Raw genomic sequence first — 23,327 nt, forward strand, 5'->3', positions numbered from 1 at the left:
ATTATATTGATAACAATGGATAGTGGGTCTTCAACCGATTGCTTTCCTTTGAAACCGTGGGCATTATGAAAGGAGGGGAACGTGAGGGGCGTTCATCGGTTGTGGAGGGTTATGGGAGGTTAAGGGTTTATTATATAATAATTAGATAGCTAATCAATTAATTAATGGATCATAGTATTATAATTAAGGTTTAAAAAAAATAATTTTAAGCCTAACTAGAGTAAAAGAAGGCCAAGTAAATCCAACCGCACTCCTGAACAATATTTCGTGTTGGAAAGATTTTGAAAATATAAGCCGAAACCTGAAAACGTCCCCCGATTCGATAAAATTCGCGTACCGATAAAAATAAAACCCTGCGGGTAAAAATATCCAAAAGAATCCCATTTTTTTAAAAATCAACTTAAAAACACCTTGCATTAATTTATAAAAATAAATCATGTTATAAAAATATTTTCCTGAAAATTCTCCGGTCTCCGTTCCTCGTTCGAGCGCGAAATGAAACTTAAAAATCTTTAATGCATAAACCTTTAAAATTTCGTGAAATAAATTCTATCATGCTTGAATTATGCATAAAATACATAAAAATAATTATTAAACACATTTTAATAAAATAAACATGCATTTAATGCTTTAAAACAATTTAATAAAATACCAAAGAAATTTAATAATTTGCATGCACATGGTTCACGTGGACTTTCAGATTTTCGGGACGTTATAATCTACCCCCCTTAAATTGAATTTCGTCTCCGAAATTCGCTTATCCTCTATACATAAAAAGTTTAGATTCTTAGTTTTAGTATCCCAACAATCCACGCTTCCGCTGCGCTACTCTAATAAAATTAGTGGTAAACTGTCCTTACGTCTCATCAATCCTAATTATTTTTCCTATTGAATCCTTATTTACGAACTGCAACCTAGAACGACTTATGGCGACTTATTTCTATTCAACTCAGGCCTCGAATTCTGACTTTTCTCAAACTTCCCAATATTAGAAATGGCAGTCCGAATTTTATTGCGTCTTACTTTTCTTATATTGTACCCGTAATGTTCATTGATCTATTACATTTGTATTTATGCAGTTCACCCTAAGAAACCTTAGCACCAAAATTTACTGATCGATTCCTATCCTCGATAATACACTTAAATGTTATACCTTATCTCAACCTCATAATAATATTAGACTAAGATCCTTGAATCAAATCTTTATCTTACGACACCAGACTTACATAACTTAATTATTTACGAGTACATCCCGAATGTGAAATTGTTGCAAATTCTTAAACCTCGAGTAACGTTAATTCATAAAACCCAATTATACAATATGGATCTTCTACCTTAATAATAAAACCCTTCTCTTATCAATCACATGCTTAAACTATTTCCTTTATAATTACAATATAGTTGAGGCCTAAGACCTTCGGACTTTCCTCCTTGAAACAAATGTCGCATCTTACGTATTCTTAATGCTTAATTAATTCTAGCGTATAAAACTTACTAAGTTATCACATGTTAATGTTGGACTAACCCTAGTAAATCAACTTTACTTATAACCCATAAAGTTCTAGAATTCCCATATTAAGATTTTAGATTTCTTACTCGGTAAGAATTTTAATATTCGTCCATTGGTAAACTATGTTGAACACCACTGATTCTCTTTCGTTTTTATTTCACCCAACATTTCCGTATGAACACATATCCCATAAATTTGAAATTCAAACTTAGACAACTCAAGTAGTTTTGGATAACACAATTCCAATACACATATCTACCTAATCCCAAGTTTTTAATGGCTTTAAAAAAATTCCTCGAGACAAGGTGTCTGCCTCACCTCTTACCTGCGTCTATCAATTAACCTAACCGTCCATCATACTAACCCAACTTTCTAAAAAAATTTAAATTCGCACAAAGTATAATCTTAACTGTTATGATCATGGCTAACACTTATGACACATCAAACTTAAGTTCCCAAAAATTTGTTAACTCAATGTTTATTCGTATAACTTAACTAACCGATCAACTTTACCTTAAATCGTCATCACATTAAATTCTTAATTTGCCACAACATTATTTCACTAACGCTTAAATTTTCAAGCCCAAGATTGATTTATCTTACAATGTCCTTGATTATCATTCCTTATAACATTATAACCCATATATCTAAAGGTTTTAAATATTCTTCAAGCCTAAATCACCGATAATTCCTATCATTTAACCCATTCAATTCTCACTTACGGCTAAACTAGTTCCCAAATTTCTTAAAAATTGCAAATTTAATTCTTACTTTTCTCGAATATTATCCAATTTATCCTTAATCTCGAAAATTCCAAAATTACCCATAAGTTCTTGGCGTTCCTAATTCTATTTTATATGTTTCTCGGAATATAAATTTAAATAATTTTAAGCTTATTAAACCCAAAATCAATTTTCATAACCTCGAAAAGTACTAATTTAACCCAAGTGTCCCTCAAAATTTATAATTTAATCCTCAAAAATTTCGAGACTTGCAATTTGGTCTTTAAAGTTCTCGAAAATTACAATTCTGGCCCTACAACTCTTCGAGATTTGCATTTTTGTCCCCATAAAATTTTGGACTTAGCATCATTAAACCTTATAATTCTCGAAATAATTTCTATATTTGATACTTCCAAAGATCGTCGTAGTGTTCCAATCATTATTCCTTACATGAAATCCTCAAAATTTAACTCAACTAGCCACCATGTATCATCAGTAATTTCTAAGAAAATCTACATGTCCCATAAGCATTCATAATTTTTCATGATTAACTTATGACCCAATAAGTAAAACATCAGTACTACTAATCACAAATCAATTTAGTCAAATCATTTTCAACCATTTTCTAACGCCCAATAGCCAAATTCCTAATCATGTCCAATTCCACCACAAAACCAGCATGCATGAAAATCATATGATTTCTCAACTCATGTCGCAATATGCATAAAAAAAAAAAATTTGAAATATCTAATCTCAAACATACCGACAAATAAACATGTAATGTAAAACGTATATCATGTAAACATGCAGGTGATAGCATTAAAACATTTAAAACATTTAAATCATAAAAGCTTACGGACTTGAGGCTTGAAGACTGAGCGGCAGAAGCTGGCGGTGGCACAACCCTATACAGGACCCTTGCTCTGATACCAACTGTAACGTCTACTCGTTTTAAAATACGGAAATGTTTTTTTTTTAAAAGCTTGCAATTACAAAATTACATTTAAAAATGATCATATTTATTTGCTAATAAAAAATAGCGCAGTTTAAAAATAACTAACGTCCTTCAAAATCAACGTAAACATAAACGTGTATAAATCGAAATATCATCAACATATAAAAATGCGTAACTCTTCTCAAAACACATGAATCAATATGCGGAAAAATAATGGTCCTCAGGTCGTGTCACCTCACATCCCGCCTGCCGACTCAGTCTTCGACACATCCAGCCCCCTGATCAAAATTCTCACCCACATCACACACGCCTAGTGAGTCTAAAGACTCAACTCACCTGTACCAGTAATAACAAGTACATATACATAGCACACAACAGTGAAAAATAGCATAATCAACATACATTTCATGAGCTTAAAAACAAGAACATAAGCGTGTCGTGTAAAATCGTAACGTGTCAAAACATGTCTCATCATGATATCATATCGTATGCGTTACCGTGACCTGTCAAAACATGATAATAGCATGTATCATCGTATCAGCATACACGTGTTAATATCTTAATTTGAATTCCGTTCATTAGCTATGACTTTCGTATCATCATGTCATCATGTCAGTCGATGGATCCATCTACGTGTAACCGCGGTACCCGGCGGCGAGGATCATCAGCGACGGCATTACCCGCCCACTGAGTCCGGGCCTTACATGTCATCTTATCATCGTGTCATCGTGTTAGTCACAACTAAATCACTTTCTTCAAAACGTGTCAACATATTCATCACTTAAATAAAAGCATGCGTATACGTAATTTTTCCTTTAAACCAAGCATGCACTGTATTTATCATAATTGCGTAAAAATCGTAAACATGATGCATGAACATTTAAATATAGTAAATTTGTGCTCAGGGCGCTGCAAGGACCAAAATCTTACCCCGGGTGCGAAATGACCATTTTGTCCCTAGAAACCCAAATATTATCGTTTTAACCCTGGACCTCGAAAATTGACCCGAAGCTTACCAAACTCCTTAAAATGTCCCAAAACATTATTAAAAACATTCCTAGACATAAACTCAAGCCAAGTTCACAACTTAACCGATTCGTTTTAAAACTTGGACCGGGGTCCCGGTTTTAACTCGAATCGAACCGAAACTTAACCAAAACTTTCCCAACTTTTTATCATCTTTTAAAAAACATTATAATGGTCCTAAAACCTTATCCTCAAGTCCTTGAACTTATGGCTGATGGTCCAGCAAGGCATGCAATTCTCGGCCACCCATAACACATTTCCTATCACAACACATGGCCCCCAATACTTAATCATTTGGTCCCTCCTAAACCCCCACCTGTCCAGCCTTTAAGGCACACCTTAGGACCTTAATGAACTCCTAAACCAAGCCTAAACGAAGCATAAAGCTGCTGATAATTCCAGAAAGTACCCCAAAATTCTCGGCCCTACCTTAATTGCACTATATTTCCTCATCTTCCCAAAAACTCACTTTGCTAGCCTACCCCGACTGCACCAGCCCTGAACCAGCCTATCATGGACCTAGACCAAACAATAAGGAACCTATTAGAACCAAGCCACCAGCCCCATGCACGTGGCTATCTTCTAAGAACCGAGAATCAACAAGAAGACTCCTACCGAGACCAACTCGCCTCTACCTGGCCCGATAGATTGTCCAGTCACTCCAGCGTGGTTCAAGCCGTTCCAGCCCCCAACTCAAACCCACCAGGGTCTGGTTCGGGGCTGGAGAAGGCCCTCGCACAGCTAGTGTAGCATGAAACCATGGAACGAAGCTCCTCACCCCTCACACCCGATCGGCCCTCACCCTTCATAATCAAAACCTGAACAAACTGTGCACACCAGCACCTAAACCTCTACAACCATGGACTGTACAGGCCCTTGCAAACATTATATAGCAGCCCCTTGCACCACATATCAGAAAAACGTGAGTCACACTCATAGAAACGAGCCACACATAAAAACTGAATAGTTCTTACGTGGAAATGCTTAGATCGAAATATTTTATGCATGAACAACATAATCAGTAAATAACACGGGTATGATGCAGAAAAATGGTGCAAAACGTGCCTGAAGATTCTTTGTACAAAATTTCTTGAAGGAATGCACACCCAAGAGCTTGAGTTTGAGAGAAAAGAAGAACCGAAATTCTATGTTGATGCACTAACGAGAAGGACAACCGATTGAAGGGGTGAATTGCTGAGTGGAGGTGGAAATGATAGGGTTAGAGTTAATGATACTTAATTATATAGATAACAATGGATATTGGGTCTTCAACCGATTGCTTTCCTTTGAAACCGTGGGCATTATGAAAGGAGGGGAACGTGAGGGGCGTTCATCGGTTGTGGAAGGTTACGGGAGGTTAAGTGTTTATTATATAATAATTAGATAGCTAATCAATTAATTAATGGATCCTAGTATTATAATTAAGGTTTTAAAAAAAATAATTTTAAGCCTAACTAGCATAAAAGTAGGCCCAGTAAATCCAACCGCACTCCCGAACAATATTTCGTGTTGGAAATATTTTGAAATATAAGCCGAAACCTCAAAACGTCCCCCGATTCGATAAAATTCTCGTACCGATAAAAATAAAACTCTGCGGGTAAACATATCCAAAAGAATCCCATTTTTTTAAAAAATCGACTTAAAAACACCTTGCATTATTTTATAAAAATAAATCGTGTGATAAAAATATTTTCCTGAAAATTTTCCGGTCTCCGTTCCTCGTTCGAGCGCGAAATGAAACTTAAAAATCTTTTATGTATAAACCTTTAAAATTTCGTGAAATAAATTCTATCATGCATGAATTATGCATAAAATACATAAAAATAATTATTAAACACATTTTAATAAAATAAACATGCATTTAATGCTTTAAAACAATTTAATAAAATACCAAAGAAATTTAATAATTTGCATGGACGTGGTTCACGTGGACTTTCATATTTTCGGGACTTTACAATTATTATGGACCAAATTAAATTAATTCAAAGTGTTGAATTAATTAAACACTAGTGGACCTAGTAGAGTCCAAATAATTAAATTAATTCAATTGTTGAATTAAGTAAATAACATTGGGCCTTGTAGAACCCAATTGTAAATAATTATTCAACTAGTGGGCTTGAGTTAAATCAAGTAAAGTTTAAATGGCCTCAAATGTGTTTGAGATATTTAAATAAAAGTCCATGGGCTTTGTAATTGTTACAAACCCAAATAGAATGCATGCATGGGAGGTGAAGGGTTGGGAGACAACTTTTTCAATATCCAAGGCATGGCATGCACATGCCTAGTCTAACTTTTTCAACAACCAAGAAAACTCTCATCCCTCCTCTCTACACTAGCCTTGGCCGAAATTTAGAGAAAACATTCTCTCAAAAATTTTCTCTCATCTTGTTCTTCAATAGTTGGAGAAACAATTCTCTTCTCAAAGAAAAAATGCCCTACATTTTCTAGTGCAAGTGTAAGGTGGATCTTTTAAGTTTGGTGGTGGGCTTGATTTTGAAGAAAGGAAGCTTGTAGATTTGTCTTGTCTTGAAAAGCTTAGTTGTATATCAACTAAGTTGGAGCCATCATCAATCTCAAGAGATTGATAGGTAAAATTTTCTAAACACCATATTAATGTCATAGTTGTGTTTTTGTATTTGCTACACACTAGTACTTAGGGTGCTCGAATTTTCCCCTTGTAAAATAATTTTTGAAACTTCCGTTGCGCGTTCGGGCACCTTAATCGATCTCCTTTCACCTATAACTCCCAAACTTGCTCCCATGCATCACAAACCCTTCGGCACTTTGCACCTTGCTCATAAGCCCCTCTTGATTGCTCATAAGCCCAAGCAATGCTTCCTTGAATCTCTTCAGTCGTCTCCTCGTGATTGGTCCCTCGGCAACTCGAAAGGATCCCATGCTTTCCTTGGGGCTTGACCATTCGTGTTCGCATCACGTTCCTCCCAATTCTCATTTTGGCTCTACTTGTCTCCACCCAAATCGTATTCCTCCTCGTCTTCCCCTCTAGAAATTTGGTGATTCTTTTTTAGAATTTTTGTGTGCACAAATCAGCCTTGTGCAAAGGGGAAAAAAAGTTCAAGAATTCCGAAAATTCACCATTATTTTGTTTTGGTATTTTGTTCTATTCGCTATTGTGAGTCATATTCAAGTGTCTCTCACAATAAAAAAACATTGTTAATTTTTTTCAAAATTTCTTGTCTACGCAGTCCAAGTGAGTCGATCACAATTGTTCACGAGTTGAACTTGATTATTTGATATACACAGATACAAAGCTTGAGCACTTCTGAGGGAACTATCAAATTCGAGTGAAATTACTTGACTGCGAGTAAATCTTCTTTGGAGTGACCGGTGATTATTTGTCTTGAGCAAAAAAAAAAAAAGAGATTGAGGAGAAACGAGCGAATTTTCTTTGGAGTGAATATTTGGGTGAGGAATATCTTTTGTTTCTACTAACATTTTCTTGCAGGTACAAGTCCGAAAGTAAAATGGAGAGAGAGGCAGGAGATATTTCAAACCAGGGGTTATCTAAGGTTCAAATGGAGGCGTTGTTTGGACATTTCAGTAGGATGATGAGGGCCGAGTTGGAGCCTTTACATGAAAGGTTTGATAGGCTTGAAGTTAGTACTAGTGGAAATAAATCTAAGCCTAAAGATTTGGGTAGAGGAGAAGACGTGGAGGAATATGATTTGGGTGGAGACGATGAGAGTCAAAATGAGAATTGGGGTAGGAACGGACGAGGTAGAGGGTTTGGTAGAGGAAGAAGAGAAGCCGTACGTGGTAGGCACAATGATGGCAATATGGAAATTGGTAACATGGGTAGTATTAAGATGAAGATTCCATCGTTCCATAGAAAATCTGACCCGGAGGCATATTTAGAGTTGGAAAAGAGGGTAATGACTACTACTCCGAACAAAAAAAGGTTAGGTTGACGGTGGTTGAATTTTTAGACTACGCTCTAATTTGGTGGGATCAACTAGTTACCACTAGGAGAAGGTATAATGACAGACCCGTTGAGACTTGGGATGAGATGAAAAGGGTCATGAGGAAGAGGTTTGTGCCCAATCACTATTATAGGGAGATGTTTAAGAGGCTACAAACTTTGAGGTAAGGAGTAAAAAATGTCGAAGACTACTATAAAGAGATGGAAGTAGTCATGATTAAAGCAAATATTGAAGAGGATAGTGAGGCGACGATGGGGCATTTTCTTTGGGGTTTGAAGAGGGGGATTCAAGATCAAGTGGAGCTTAGGCACTACTTGGATCTAGACGAGATGGTGCAAATGGCCATAAAGGTGGAGCAACAACTCAAGAGGCGAGTAGTTGGCCGCACCTATCAAATTGGGAGTTCATTATCTTCTTGGCGATCAAATGTGGTGAAACGTGAGGAGAATAAGGTGATGACCAAACCCAAGACTGAGACCAAGCAAAAGGCGCCTAAACAAGGAGTGCGAGGTAAATTTGGAACTCCTCTTAATCGTTCTAGGGATATTAAATGTTTTAGGTGTCAAGGGGTTGGTCTTATTGCTAGCCAATGTCCTAATAAGAGGGTAATGATATTGAATGACTATGGTGAATATGAGTCTCAAAGTGAGGGAGATGACGAGGGAGATGATGATGAGATGCCTATGTTAGAGGAGCCTGATGAGGGATATGAGGCAGTTGTAGTTGAAGCACTAGTGACTAGGCATATCAAGAGTGCCTAAGTCAAGGAGGAGGCTACTAACCAAAGGGAGAACTTGTTCCATACTAGGTGTTTTGTAAATCAAAAAGTTTGCAATATAATCATAGATGGGTGGAGTTGTAATAATGTGGCTAGTGTTGAAATGGTGGAGAAATTGGGTTTACCTACATTGAAGCATCTTCAACCATATAGGCATCAATGGTTGAATGATTGTGTGCAAGTGAAGGTAACTAGGCAAGTTTTAGTTGCATTTTCAATTGGGAAATATGTTGATGAGGTGTTGTGTGATGTGGAGCCAATGCATGCTTGTCATGTTTTGCTAGGTAGACCATGGAAATATGATAGGCAAGTGACTCACGATGGGTTCAAGAATATGTATTCATTTGTATTGAATAAGTAACCCATTGTATTTTGCTTCCATTGTCCCCAAAGCAAGTGTTGGAGGATCAATTGAAAAAAAAAAGAGAGAAGAGGCCGAAAAATAGAATGAACTAAAAAATGAGATGGCCTTTGAAAACAAGAATGAGATGGCTGAAAAAAAGAGTTAAAAAAAAGTGAGATAGCCATACAAAAGAAAAAAGAGAGGAAAGAGGCCAAAAAGAAAACATATATGGCCCAAAAGATTGAGTTGAAGCAATTGTTGCACATATGAACCACTTGTGTTGATTCTTTACAAGGAGATTCTCCTTAACCCAAGTGATATAGACGGATTTCTTCCGAGCAATGTTGTTTCACTGTTGTAGGAATTTGATGATATATTCCCGGAGGAGCTACCTCAAGGACTACCACCATTGAGGAGGATTGAGCACCAAATTGACTTTGCGCCCGGAAATGCATTACCAAATCGTCCAACTTACAGAATCAATCCGGAGGAGACTAAAGAACTTCAACGGCAGGTAAGTGAGTTGTTAGATAGGGGTTTTGTGCGTGAGTCCATGTCTCTTTGTGCTGTACCTGTTTTATTAGTTCCTAAGAAAGATGGCTCATGGCGTATGTGTGTGGATTGTATAGCAATCAATAACATAACCATTAAGTATAGGCATCCCATACCTAGACTAGATGATATGTTAGATGAATTGCATGGTGCTTATATTTTCAGCAAGATTGATTTGAAAAATGGTTACCACCAAATTAGAATGAGGGAAGCTGATGAGTGGAAAACGGCTTTTAAAACCTAATACGGGTTATATGAGTTGATGGTAATGCCTTTTGGCCTAACTAACACTCCTAGCACCTTTATGAGGTTAATGAATCATGTTTTGCGTGCATACATAGGAAAGTTGTTGTGGTTTATTTTGATGATATCCTAGTGTATAACAAAAATTTAAAAGAGCATGTTGAACACTTGAAACTTGTACCAATCACACTGCGAGCTGAAAATTTATACGCTAATATTAAGAAATGTGATTTTTGTACAGACAAACTTGTCTTTCTTGATTTTTTGGTAAGTTCACAAGGGATACGATATGAATCCACGTACGTAAGAAAAGCAAACACGACTATTTGGAATCGTGCCCTCAATTCAATAACGTTTAAAGAATTCATTGTTGTTGTCCCGATCTTTTGAAACAAGTATGACGTGATTTTCACCTCTAAACTATGAAAAATTTAGCAACTAATAATCCCAAAATAAACAACCGAAACTAGAATGAACCTTCAAAGAACTCGTCTTTGACAATCCGCGTAAGAAAGATCGACAAACGCCACAAAGTATAAACTTTGATAAGTTTGATTTTTAACAAAGCAAAAGCTTTAATTGTTTGAAAGAAAACTCAAGAACAATATATTCTAATCAATAAAATCTGAATTGTTTGTCCCAAAATTCGTCCAATATGTTTACATAATCAAAGATATGAAATCTAGTTGCCAAAATAATAAAAACACTAAATCAGGAAAAAGATCTGCGCCGCGCGCATATGCGCGAGGTGTTCTGTACAAGTTTGTGCTTTTCTTTGCATGGATGCTTGAATAATGTTCATATGATTCCCATATATCACGAACCTGTCAGCACTCTGTACCTCGCTTGCAAATCCGTCTTCTTTACTCATAAGCCTATTCACTGCTTCTTTGAACCTCTTCAGACGTCCCCTCGTGATTGGTCCCTCCGACAACTCTAAAGAGTCCCATGCTTTCATTGGGGCTTGACCAACCGTGTTCGCATCAGGATACAAGTAGATGAATACAAGGTTATGATGCGAACACGGTTGGTCGAGCCCCAAGGAAAGCATGGGAGCCTTTAGAGTTGCCAGAGGGACCAATCACGAGGGGACGTCTGAAGAGGTTCAAAGAAGCATTGAATGGGCTTATGAGCAATCAAAGAGGGCTTACGTGCAAGGAGAAAAGTGCTGAAGAGTTCGTGATGCATGGGAGTGAGTTCGGGATCCAAAAGAACATTATTCAAGCAGTTCAGAGCCTACACGGACCCCAGCACGGACCTGTACACGGGGTCCGTGTCCATAACAACCGAGATTGAAGAAATTCAGTGCGTACACAGACCTGTACACGGGGTCAATGTACATCACAGTGCCTACACGGACCCAACTCCGGACGTCTACACAGGGTCTGTGTACCAGGCGGTTTGGCGAGAATATTTTTTCTAATTTAGAGTTTTCTTTATTTTGCTAACTAGATTTGGTATCTTTATGATATGTAAACATATTTGGACGAAAATTAGCACACAATTCAGATTATTATTATTGACTTTATCAAACTTTTTCAAAGCTTTGCTTTGTATTCATAAAAAATCTAACTTATCAAGATTCGTTCTTGTGGCGTTTGTCGATTGATTTCATACGGGTTGTCAAGGACAAGTTCTTTGAAGGTTCGTCTGTATCTCAATTTTTTTAATCGTGAATATTTGTTGCTAAGTTTTATAACTTAGAGGTGAATATCACAAACCCATACTTGATTCAAAAGATCGGGACAACAAGAATTCCTTGTTCGTTATTGAATTGAGGGCGCGATTCTTATTTAATGGTGTTTGCTATTCGTTCGTACGTGCATTCATATCAGGTTACTGCTATTTGAGATTGTCCAACGCCTACTACTGTTGGTCAAGTACGATGTTTTTATGGTCTTGCAATGAAATGAATCCTCGTACGAACGAAAGGCAAACACGATTATTCGAACTGCGCCCTCAATTCAATAACGTTAAAAGGATTCGTGTTGTGTCCCGACCTTTTGAATCAAGTGTGTGCGTGATTTTCACCTTTAAACTATGAAAAGTTTAGCAACAAATAATCACAAAGAAAACAACCGAAAACTCGAACGAACCTTCAAAAAACAAACCTATGACAATCCGCACAAGAACGATCAACAAATGCCACAAAGAATAAATGAAACACCCCACTCCCATGACATAACATTTTAAAGGAATAACATGTGTTGAAGCATTGCAATTAAAAGGGAAAACTCAAATAATTAAAATTTTGCTACGACTTATTCATAAATAAGCTTATCTAAATAACCATTCCACATAAATGGTTTCAAAATCCCATTAACTATATATAAAAAGATTGACACAATGAAAATGTTTAGACAACCCCGTACATCAAAACATGAGTTAATCAACTTATAATTACCGTTGTTTTAAAAAACATTCTTGAGCTTCCGTTGCGATTTCGAACACCTAAAATCGATCTCTTTCAAGTGGTATCAGAGCTAAGGGTAATAGTTTTTGTGTAGCATATACATGATATTATGTTGAGATCGATTTCTAACCGCATGAGGTGAGTTTTTGCAACAAAAATCAAGGCCATATATGGGATAATTTCGGGCAGCAAGTTGCTGCCCATTTCGGGCAGCTCGGGCTGCCTGAGGGGCTGCCCATTTCGGCTCGGGCTGCCCGAATCCCCCCATTGAAAAATTAAAAAAAATTTTGGTTGGCCGGAGCTCCGGCGACGCGATGACGACTAGGGTTTTCAAAAGGTGTTTTGAAATATCAAAGTGTCATGGGCCTTGTGTTGTTGGGCCATTGGATGGCTAACATATTTGTGAATTTTAAATGGGCCATAATGTTTTTGGTGAAAAATAAGTTTTTGGGTCCTTAAGTTTAAAATTACAAAAGTTGCAAATATTTTCTCATAAAATAAATAATTGAAGTTGGACTTTAATTATTTATAGTAAATTGTGATTTACAAGAAATTCGGTTATAAATAAATTAATTGGAAAGTAGACAAAGGTGTTTGTATACTTTGTTAATTTAGTTTATAATCGTGGCGGTTAGTGATTGGATCAAGATATATAATATTAGATCAATTAATTATTGTGATAATTAATTGATGGTGTATGATATGTGATATTATGCATGAAGGATGATCAAAAGCCCAAGCCCAATTCGCTAGGTGTATGCTAGGATATTTTGTGTTGAATGATTGTAATAATTATCAAATTTAAAGTGGGCTTGGTTTATGGCCCGTTCCCACCCCATGAGATGTATCCCTATTTGCCATGGATATTTATTTGTAAATATTAGTATAGTGGATGATCAACATTGGAAGATGGTGGCCATGATGATTATGAAGATCGAAGACATGTAAATATTGGAAGCTAATGTAATAGTTGCATTTGCATCCCATGCATTTCCCTAGGAATGGACCTAGGCCCGTGTTTAGCTCACACGGGCCATTAGTCTTGGGGCGATTGATCATCCTTGTTTGTTTACTATTTATAATATATGCATGATATGTTATAAATAATGAGTATGTGCGTTATTATTATGATAATAACAAAGATGCATGAATCCGGCAAACAAACGATCAAACATGGCGAGCTTTTAAATAAAATTAATGATGAGACCTTTCAAAATTAAAAACCCTCATTTTGAATAAGATTCACGATTAATATCAAGCCCGAAAACGGGAATTATAAATTTGTTTATAATTTCCATGTCTTCCATCGACAATGGGTGCATGATGAATGCTACCCGTACTCGGGGCTCGGCTAACATTATTGGGGGGGGCCCTGGGTGCCGGAAAGCTATGACATCCATTGACATGGTGATGTGAACTACGTGGAACTCCCATGATTTCGGCTCATATTATTGAGGGAACTCATGGCGACCGTCCATTAAGGTTCAACATCGATGGGTAAGGCTTGACACGTAAAGATGAACGACGTCATATTATTGGGTCCTAAGCAAACGTGAGACAAAAGTTTACGTTAAGGGTTGCATTGTGATGCAATCGGAAACTACCTTTTAGGGATTATGATTGGCTGATATTATTCGGGATCATAATTCGTTAATTAGACCTTACGTACCTACTGAGGAAAGGTGTTTCCCGTTTTCACTAGAGGGTAATGAAAATGTCAAAACAGTGGGAGCGAAAATTTATAAAGTAAAAGTCCATACTTTGTATCTTACTAAATATTTTAAAATAATCATTAACATTTATCTGTTTAACTTTTCAGTACAAAATTTGACAATGTCTTCAATTCGCAATCCGCTTTCTGCCATACTCGAAAAACACATATTAACCGGACCTAATTATCTCACTTGGCTAAGAAACCTAAAGATCGTCTTGAACTCGGAAAAGATTGCATATACACTGATTGAGTCGCCCCTGTTGAGGCTCCGACTGGCTGCACTCCTGAGGAATTGCAGACCTACAAGGAATGGTGTGACCATTACTTGAAGGCTAGGTGTTATATGCAGGCTTCTATGAATGATGAGCTGCAGAGGCGTTTTGATGATGCAAAGAATGCTGCTGACATTCATTTGCATCTCAAGGAGCTCTTTGGAGAGCAGACACGTCCTCTTAGGCATGCTACCATCAAGGAGCTGATCACTTTACGCATGCGAGATGGGGCCTCGGTCCATGAGCATGGCCTGAAGGTGATTGGGCTCGTGGATAAGCTTGTGGGCATGGATCTTGCATTGCCATCGGAGCTGACCACCGACGTGTTGCTGTTATCGCTGCCTAGCTCGTTTGATCCTTTTGTGGTGAACTTCAACATGAACAAGATGGAGCCGACCCTTGAGGAGTTGGTGAACATGCTTGTGACCTTTGAGTCCACCATCAAGAAAGAGAAGCCGGTTCTTTTTGTGGGCTCTTCATCTAGTACGAAGACCGGTCCACCTGGGAAGGGAAAGAAGCGTTCTTTCCAACGTCCCAAGAAGAGCGTGCCCTTGAAGAGGCAGACTCCGGGTCCCGTAGTGGCAGCCACACCAGTGAAGGCTGACAAGACTGTTGACATCTGTCATCACTGCAAGAAGCCTGGACATTGGAGGCGTAACTGCAGGGAATATCTTGCCCAGAAGAATTTTGGAAACGGTATGTTCTATATTGAAGTAAACATTTCAATTAACTCTACTTTTTGGGTATTGGATACCGGATGTGGCTCACATCTCTGTAATGATTTGCAGGCGATGGGAAGAAGTAGGAGGCTCAGGGAAGGTAAAACCTTCTTGAGGATGGGCAATGGAGCAAGGGTTGCTGCCAAGGCCGTAGGAGATGTTTGCTTATATTTGAACAATGATTTTAATTTATTTTTGAGAGATGTTTTGTTTGTACCAGATTTGGTGAAAAACATTATTTCCATTTCTATGTTAGATAAAGATGGATTTTCTTGTTTATTTAGCAAAGGTGTTTGCAATATTTACAAGAATGAATGTTTAATTGGTACTGGAGAACTTGAAAACGATCTCTACACCTTAAAATTGAAAGATATTTCACTAAAAAATGTCCAAGCAATAACAACAACAAACAAGCGCAAACAAGATACTCTAAATTCGGCACAATTGTGGCATGCTCGATTAGGACATATTTCTCTAAGAAGGATGAACAAGTTAGTGGGAGTGGGCATGTTTGATATGTCTGATATTAATGCTCTCACGACTTGTGAATCCTGTCTAAAAGGAAAGATGACCAAAATTTCCTTTAAGGGCCATGTGGAGCGAGCCAAAGGGTTATTGGATTTGATCCATACCGATGTGTGCGGTCCGCTTAGCATCACCACTAAGCATGGACATGCCTACTTCATCACCTTTACCGATGAATTTTCGAGGTATGGGTATGTGTATTTGATGAAACACAAGTCTGAAGCCTTTGAAAGGTTCAAACAATTCAGAAGTGAAGTAGAGAAATAGTTGGGACGAAGCATCAAGACACTTCGATCGGATCGAGGTGGTGAGTACTTGAGTGCCGAGTTCCAAGAGTATCTTAGGGAGAATGAGATTCTCTCGCAGTGGACTCCGCCCGCTACACCGCAGTTGAATGGTGTTTCGGAGCGTCGTAACCGGACTTTGATGGACATGGTTCGGTCTATGATGGGGTTCACGGAGTTGCTGCCATCCTTTTGGGGATATGAGCTTGAGACAGCGGCACTGTTGTTGAACAATGTCCATTCAAAGGCAGTTGACAAGACACCATATGAGATATGGATGAGTAATGTGGGGACTCGGACGCTAATTCATTTTCTTAATCGTTATTAAATTAATTTTCTCAATCATTATTAATATCGAAGACACAATTAAGTGATGTGGATCATAAATTTTTTTTTTTTTTTTGCAATGCGTAAACGTAATGTACATATAAATCTAAAAGTACAAGTCATGTACTAAATACATTTACTAGGTTCAACGACATATCAGTGCTGAATCCTAATCTACTTCTGAGCCCGGATCTCCACGTTAACTAGTCCTGACTCGTTCTCTTCTTGATCCCGATCATGTCCCACCTGTTATCATGCACACATACAAACAAGACAACAGCCGAATAACTCCGGTGAGAATTACATTCCCAGTATAAACCATGTATACATGCAATCATACAGACAATACAAAAGCATATAACAGGCATTCATAACATGTATCAAAATCAGAAACATGAATCCAATATTCATCGCATGTATCAAAATCCGAAACATTAATCAATATCAATAATAAATCATATTCTACAGATGTACCATAATCAGGCACATAATTCATTATCAAGCAATGAATCACTCTCCGTGATTCTCAGACTCAGACTCGACTCAGTCCTAATCTAGGGATCTCGATCTGAATAAGAACATACACCCGCCTACATCCCCGATCGAGGTGGTGGTACGTTCTTATTCACGGACTTTGGCCTTTTCCATATCGAACATCAGTAATAGAAGCAACTCCAATTCTATCCACTTCGATATGACCAAACGTCCGATGTCCTGACCTATCCGTCAAAGACTATGGCACTTCCACCATACACTATCTGGTGACAGAGTGCAATGGGCCAATGACGATTCCTCACTATCCGGCCCTTCTGTCACAAGACCAATCATTTAATACCTGCTATCTATAAATCAATAGAACAAGCATATCAATTCATTCATTAATTGCAAATATCAATGCAATAAAATAAATTATGTGATTTATTGAAACTCGAGTCAAACCTCACTCGTGTTGTGCAATCCCAACTCAACATTAATTTATACATATCTCTTCTCGGTCTGACGAAGACGAAGTCTCGAATTCAACTCTGTCCATACCCAATCTGGTAATGACAATCGAATAGGTACAATATCAATATACAACTCAATTCAATATCTGGTCTGATCAATACTTAAATCAAAACACAATCTGATCAATATCAACGATACAATGATACAATCTCAATCAATCGTGAATCTGATCAATATCAATCTACTGATGTTTCGACGGCATAACAATACAATGTCGATAACCCCGTCACTATCAACATCACTGATATAATAACAGAACTCCTAATCAATATCGGTACAACTCATAATCAATAACAATACAACCCTGATATCGAATCTTTATCAAATCAATTCCGAAAATCATAACAATTACATAAACAATTTGTTCTTCGATCTGACTTCAAATATACGATGTCTACTATATCAGAAACACCATATATGTTTCATATTTGATTCTGACAATATCATAGGTTCAAATCATGTCTAAATGTAACAAAACATACGTCCAGTTGAAGCTCTCATCAATAGAAACTCAGTACTGAAGTCGGATTGAAAATCGGACGAGCGGATCTTTCACAAACTTCAAATTTCCTCACTTTCCTCAACTTTTTCTCGTTTCTTGTTTTTGAAACGTGGCACACTTTCACCAAACTTAGGTGGCGCTCGAGCAGTTATGAGTCACCGCTCAGGGGCGGACGACTCTGCCCGAAAATCAAGTTGTTCAACACTGGCGCTTGGGCGGCCATAATTTACCGCTCGGGCGCGGAACCTTCTGCCTGAGTGTTCAACTTGTTCTACTCTGGCACTCGGGCGGTAACTTTCAGCCGCTCGGGCGCCAGATGTTCTGTCTGAATTCTTCTTTTGTGATGCATTGGCGCTCGGGCGGTCATCCTATACCGCTCGGGCGCCAGATGTTCTGTCCAACATCTTGGCTTGTATTGCACCGACGTCCGACTTCTCCACTAGAGCACCTACAGGCTCAATATTGCTAATTAATCCACTTCTGATTACAGTAATTAAATCTCGGGCATTACAGGTAAGCCACCCAAATATTCTTATCTTAGAATATGGGGGTGCCCTGCTTATGTGAAGCAGGTAGTGGGAGATAAATTGGATAGTCGATCCATTTTATGTTACTTTGTGGGATATCCAAGGAATTCAGTTGGATATTATTTCTATCATCCCCAAGAAACAAAGGTGTTTGTTTCTAGGAATGCAACCTTTTTGGAAAAAGAATTTTTATTGAATAGAAGAAGAGAGATGATAGAACTCGAAGAGGTTCGAGAGACACCCACAATTATAGAATCCACACCTGAAGTGCCAAGAAAGGAAATACAAGCTCCTAGAAGATCCGAGAGAGGCTCGAGACCACCTATGAGGTATGGTCTACTTCTTGAAGAGGGCCATGATGAGCCTAACCATGGATGTGATCCAAGGACCTTCAAAGAAGCGTTATCTGATGCCGATTCATCCAAGTGGCTTGAAGCGATGGAATCTGTAATATCCCAGCTTGGTGATCGGTACGGTTTAAGATTTCGTATGTTTATTGACTCCTTGGTTAAGTTTAAGTATAGTTTTGATGTTAAGAGTTAAGATTTATGATTTATAGTATTGTGGTTATAGATGATGTGTGGTGATACTGTAGTGTTGTTGCGATTAAATTCATGATAATTTGTATGTTGAGCCAATTGGTATGAGGCCAATTGGAGTGGTTAGATAAGACATAGAGGTGTAACTTTCATGTTTTGAGTTTTGTTCAAACCATTGTGGAAGGTAAGCCAAAAGTGCCCCGAAGTGTGTCGCGTGTTTCGACGTTCCTCCAGTGACACATGTTGAGAGATTTAGCATAACGTTTTACTCAGACCTTCAAATGATCTGATATTTGGAGGGGTTTAAGAAAAGACATAGAGCTACAACTTTGTAGTTTATCATTTTTAAATATTATGAAGGGAAGAGGCGTTTCAGAGGAGATATTCGGAGAAGCTGTGCGCAGAGTAACCAGAATGCACCCGCACTCCAAAAGTTAGTGCACCCGCGGTGACCAGAGTGCACTCGCGCTCCAAAATGTAGCGCACCCGCGGTCTACTGTTTCAGATTTTTGGATGAGATGCCGAAGGCATAGCGTACCCGCGGGGCAAGGGCCAGCGCACTCGCGGTCTATGAACAGTAAAAACGTGTTTTCGAGATTTAAGTGATATAATAGAAGAGTTGGTTCACTTTTCCCTCATTTCTCTCCTCACTTCTCGATTCTTCACTCCAAGGAAGAGCTAGGTTTCTTATTTCCTTCAATTGTTCCTTTGATTCAAGCTTCTTGTTGGAATTTTGAAGTGAGATCAAGTTCATTTTGGGTTCAAGGAGCTAAGGTAAGCTTATGGTTTAGTTATTGTTGGATTTTGATGTTGGGGGAAATTATGGAGATTGTGATTGTGTTGGTTTTATGAAGTTTATGGTATGGGTTTATGATTATTGAGATGTTGATGGTGAAGTTTATGGTTTATTGTTGTAGGTTGTGTACCAAGAGAGTAGATTCAAGGTTCCAAGTGTTGTAAGTGGAATTTCATTTCTTGTGCTCACATGATAATATATGTATTGTGTTTCAATGGTTTTAAAGTGTTATTCCCTTCCATTTGATTCATGCTATGTATTAATACACCTTGTTGTATATTAGAGGCATTTTATGTCTCAACCATGTCAAAGGGAATACAAGAGAAAAGATAGTCTTCAAAGTGTTTGTTTTAATGCCAAAGAGAGAATTCAAATGTTTTATTGGATTGATAGATACATAGCCAGAGATTGCATGCAATAAGTTNATATGTATTCATTGCTATGTAAGAGTTCCACTTGCTGAGTTTTATACTCATTTCAGTTATTCATGTGATGCAGATAAGTGCGACGAGCCAGGACGTTGATTGGAGCCGAGGTCATATGTATGAAAGATGGAAGGAAGAAAGATATTTTGATATACATGATCAAAATGACATTTTGTATTTTGTTGTATCATTTTATTGATCATGTGTTTATACTTTTGGTTATATATTGAAAATGTATTTTGAATCCTTCCTTCCTCCCTTCAAAGAAAACTTTAATTTCTGCTGCTGTTTTATTAAAACCGGCCAGAGGTGTTACATTTAGTGGTATCAGAGCACCGTTCTTCGGACCAATGCATATGACTTCGTCTACTTTCAACAGTCCGGGTATGTCTTCTTCTACATCTAATTATTGTCATTGGTTGATATGTATTATGTGAGCACATTGTAGGAGTATGCCTCCTAAGAGAAAGGCTTCAGAGGGTGAGGATAGTTCTTCCTCTAGAGTTGTCGATGAGTTCGGCAAGCTACTGAAAGAGCAAGCTAAGGTCCATAGTGAGCAGATCCAACAGTTGCTCCGTTTGCAAGGAACAGGCCAAGGTAGAGGTCAAGGGAGAGGCCAAGTGGCTCAGGCAGTTGGGACCGATGGGATCTTTACTGCTTTCAAGAGAATGGATCCGCCGGAATTTGCAGGAAGCACTGATCCATTGGTGGCTGTAGAGTGGGTCAAAGCTCTTGAGGCGATTTTCGATCATCTCAACTATGAAGATAAGGACAGAATCAGTTGTGCAGTGTTCATGTTAGTCAAAGCTGCACGCATTTGGTGGAATGCTACCAAGGTAAGTGTTGATGTTCCAGCATTGAAGTGGCAAGAGTTCACTGATCTTTTCTATGACAAGTATTTCCCAGATGCACTTCGAGCTCGGAAGGTGACTGAGTTTTTAGAGCTTCGTCAAGGAGGTATGAATGTTGATGAGTATATTCTGAAGTTTGAAGAGGGCTGTCTGTTTGCTCCGTATATTGCCTCCAATGACAAAGACAAGGGTGCTCATTTCATTAGAGGCCTTCGAGCAGAAATCAGAAGGGACATCAATATGTCGAAGGCGGTGACATTCAAAGAGATTGTGTCTAAGGCTTTGTTGGCCGAGCAAGATGAGAAAGACATTGCCAGAGAGAGACAGGCGAGGCAGCAGTTTGTTGCTCAAAGAGGTCAAGGTTCGAGCCAAAGAGGAAAGGACCATTTTAAAGGGAAAGGCAAGTTGGAGCCGAGTCCTAAACCACCGACAGTTCCATCTGATCCTGAGAAGCCATTGTGTCCCAAGTGCAGTAGACATCATCGGGGAGAGTGCAGATTTGGTACTCATACTTGTTACCGTTGTGGCACTGCAGGCCATATAGCCAAGGATTGTCCAAGAGGCTCGAGTAAAGAGAAGGTGCAGGGTCGCATCTTTACCATGACAAAGGAAGGTATAAACCATGATTCTTCTGTGATCTCTAGCACTATTTTAATTTCAGGCAGAGTAGCTACGACATTGATTGATACAGGTGCTACTCATTCTTTTATGTCTGAACTATTTTTGAGATCTTTGGGTATAGTTCCTTCTGTTATTCCCCTCCAGTTTAATGTTGTTTTGCCTTCGGGGGATGTGTTGTGCCCAACATCTATTGTGTATGCGTGCTCTGTTCAAATTGATGGGCGAGTTGTTTATGCCGACTTGATTGTTATTCCGATGGTTGCGTTTGATATTATACTTGGCATGGATTGGCTATCAACCTATCGTGCAGTGATTGATTGCATTGCTAAGACGGTGAAATTTGCAGATGATGGCAATAGGGAAGGTTTGTTCGCCAGTGCAGGTACTTCGCTGATCCTTCCTTTTATTTCGTGTCTTGAGGCTAAGAAGTTGTTGTTTAGAGGTTGTGATGGGTTTTTGGCTTCGATTGTGGATATGGATAGAATTGTGAAGTTGAATATTGATGATATTGATGTTGTGAGAGAGTTCTCTGATGTATTTGAGGATGATGTGCCGGGTTTACCGCCGGACAGAGATGTAGAGTTTGTGATTGATCTAGTTCCAGGTACGGTTCCTATTTCTAAGGCTCCGTACAGAATGGCCCCTTCAGAGATGAAAGAGTTGAAGACGCAATTGCAGGATTTATTGGATAAAGGTTTTATTCGGCCGAGTTCTTCGCCTTGGGGAGCTCCGGTTCTTTTCGTCAAGAAGAAAGATGGGTCGTTGCGGCTGTGTATTGATTATAGAGAGATCAACAAAGTGACGATTAAGAATAAGTATCCGTTGCCACGGATAGATGACCTTTTTGACCAACTGCAAGGGGCTACAGTGTTCTCGAAGATTGATTTGCGATCTGGCTATTATCAGTTGAAGGTTAGGGATTCTGATATCCCTAAGACGGCGTTGCGGACCAGGTACGGTCACTATGAATTTCTTGTGATGTCTTTTGGTCTGACCAATGCTCCTTCAGTATTCATGGATCTTATGAACCGTGTGTTCAAGCCGTATTTGGATAGTTTTGTCATTGTTTTTATCGATGACATTTTGATTTACTCCAAGACCAGAGATCATCATTCAGAGCACCTCAGAGTTGTTCTTCAGTTGCTGAGAGAGAAGAGGTTGTATGCTAAGTTGAAGAAATGTGAGTTCTGGTTGGAGCAGATTTCTTTTTTAGGCCATGTTGTCTCGAAGGATGGGTTAGCTGTTGATCCAGCGAAAATAGAGGCGATACAGAAGTGGCCTATTCCTACCACTGTACAAGAGGTACGCAGTTTTCTTGGTTTGACGGGTTATTATCGTCGTTTTATTTCAGACTTTTCCAAGATGGCCCTGCCGTTAACTAATTTGACAAGGAAGACGGTGAAGTTTGAGTGGTCCAATGAATGCCAAAGAGGATTCCAGGAGTTAAAAGATAAGTTGACGACAGCTCCTATACTTGCATTGCCCAGTGGTTCAGAGGACTTTGTTGTTTATACCGATGCATCGAAGAAGGGCCTTGGTGCAGTGCTGATGCAACGAGGTAAAGTAATAGCCTATGCTTCTCGCCAGTTGAAAGATTAGGAGAAGAATTATCCTACTCATGATTTGGAGCTGGCAGCTGTGGTTTTCGCCCTGAAAATCTGGAGACATTATTTGTATGGCGAAAAGTGTGAAATTTTCACAAACCACAAGAGTTTAGAGTATTTGTTTTCACAG

At 38.5% G+C, this 23,327-nt stretch overlaps 1 long non-coding RNA gene across 1 annotated transcript; it reads right to left on the reverse strand.

The window, feature by feature from the left end:
- Window positions 1–954: 954 nt before the first annotated feature.
- Window positions 955–1,651, reverse strand: LOC140980137 (uncharacterized). Its single transcript, XR_012175886.1, has 2 exons — window positions 1,540–1,651; window positions 955–1,018 (listed from the first exon to the last, which is right to left on the reverse strand). It is a non-coding gene; the product is annotated as an uncharacterized lncRNA (long non-coding RNA).
- Window positions 1,652–23,327: the final 21,676 nt, after the last annotated feature.

Source organism: Primulina huaijiensis, chromosome 7 (genome assembly GCF_012295235.1).
Source record: "Primulina huaijiensis isolate GDHJ02 chromosome 7, ASM1229523v2, whole genome shotgun sequence".
Taxonomy (NCBI): domain Eukaryota; kingdom Viridiplantae; phylum Streptophyta; class Magnoliopsida; order Lamiales; family Gesneriaceae; genus Primulina; species Primulina huaijiensis.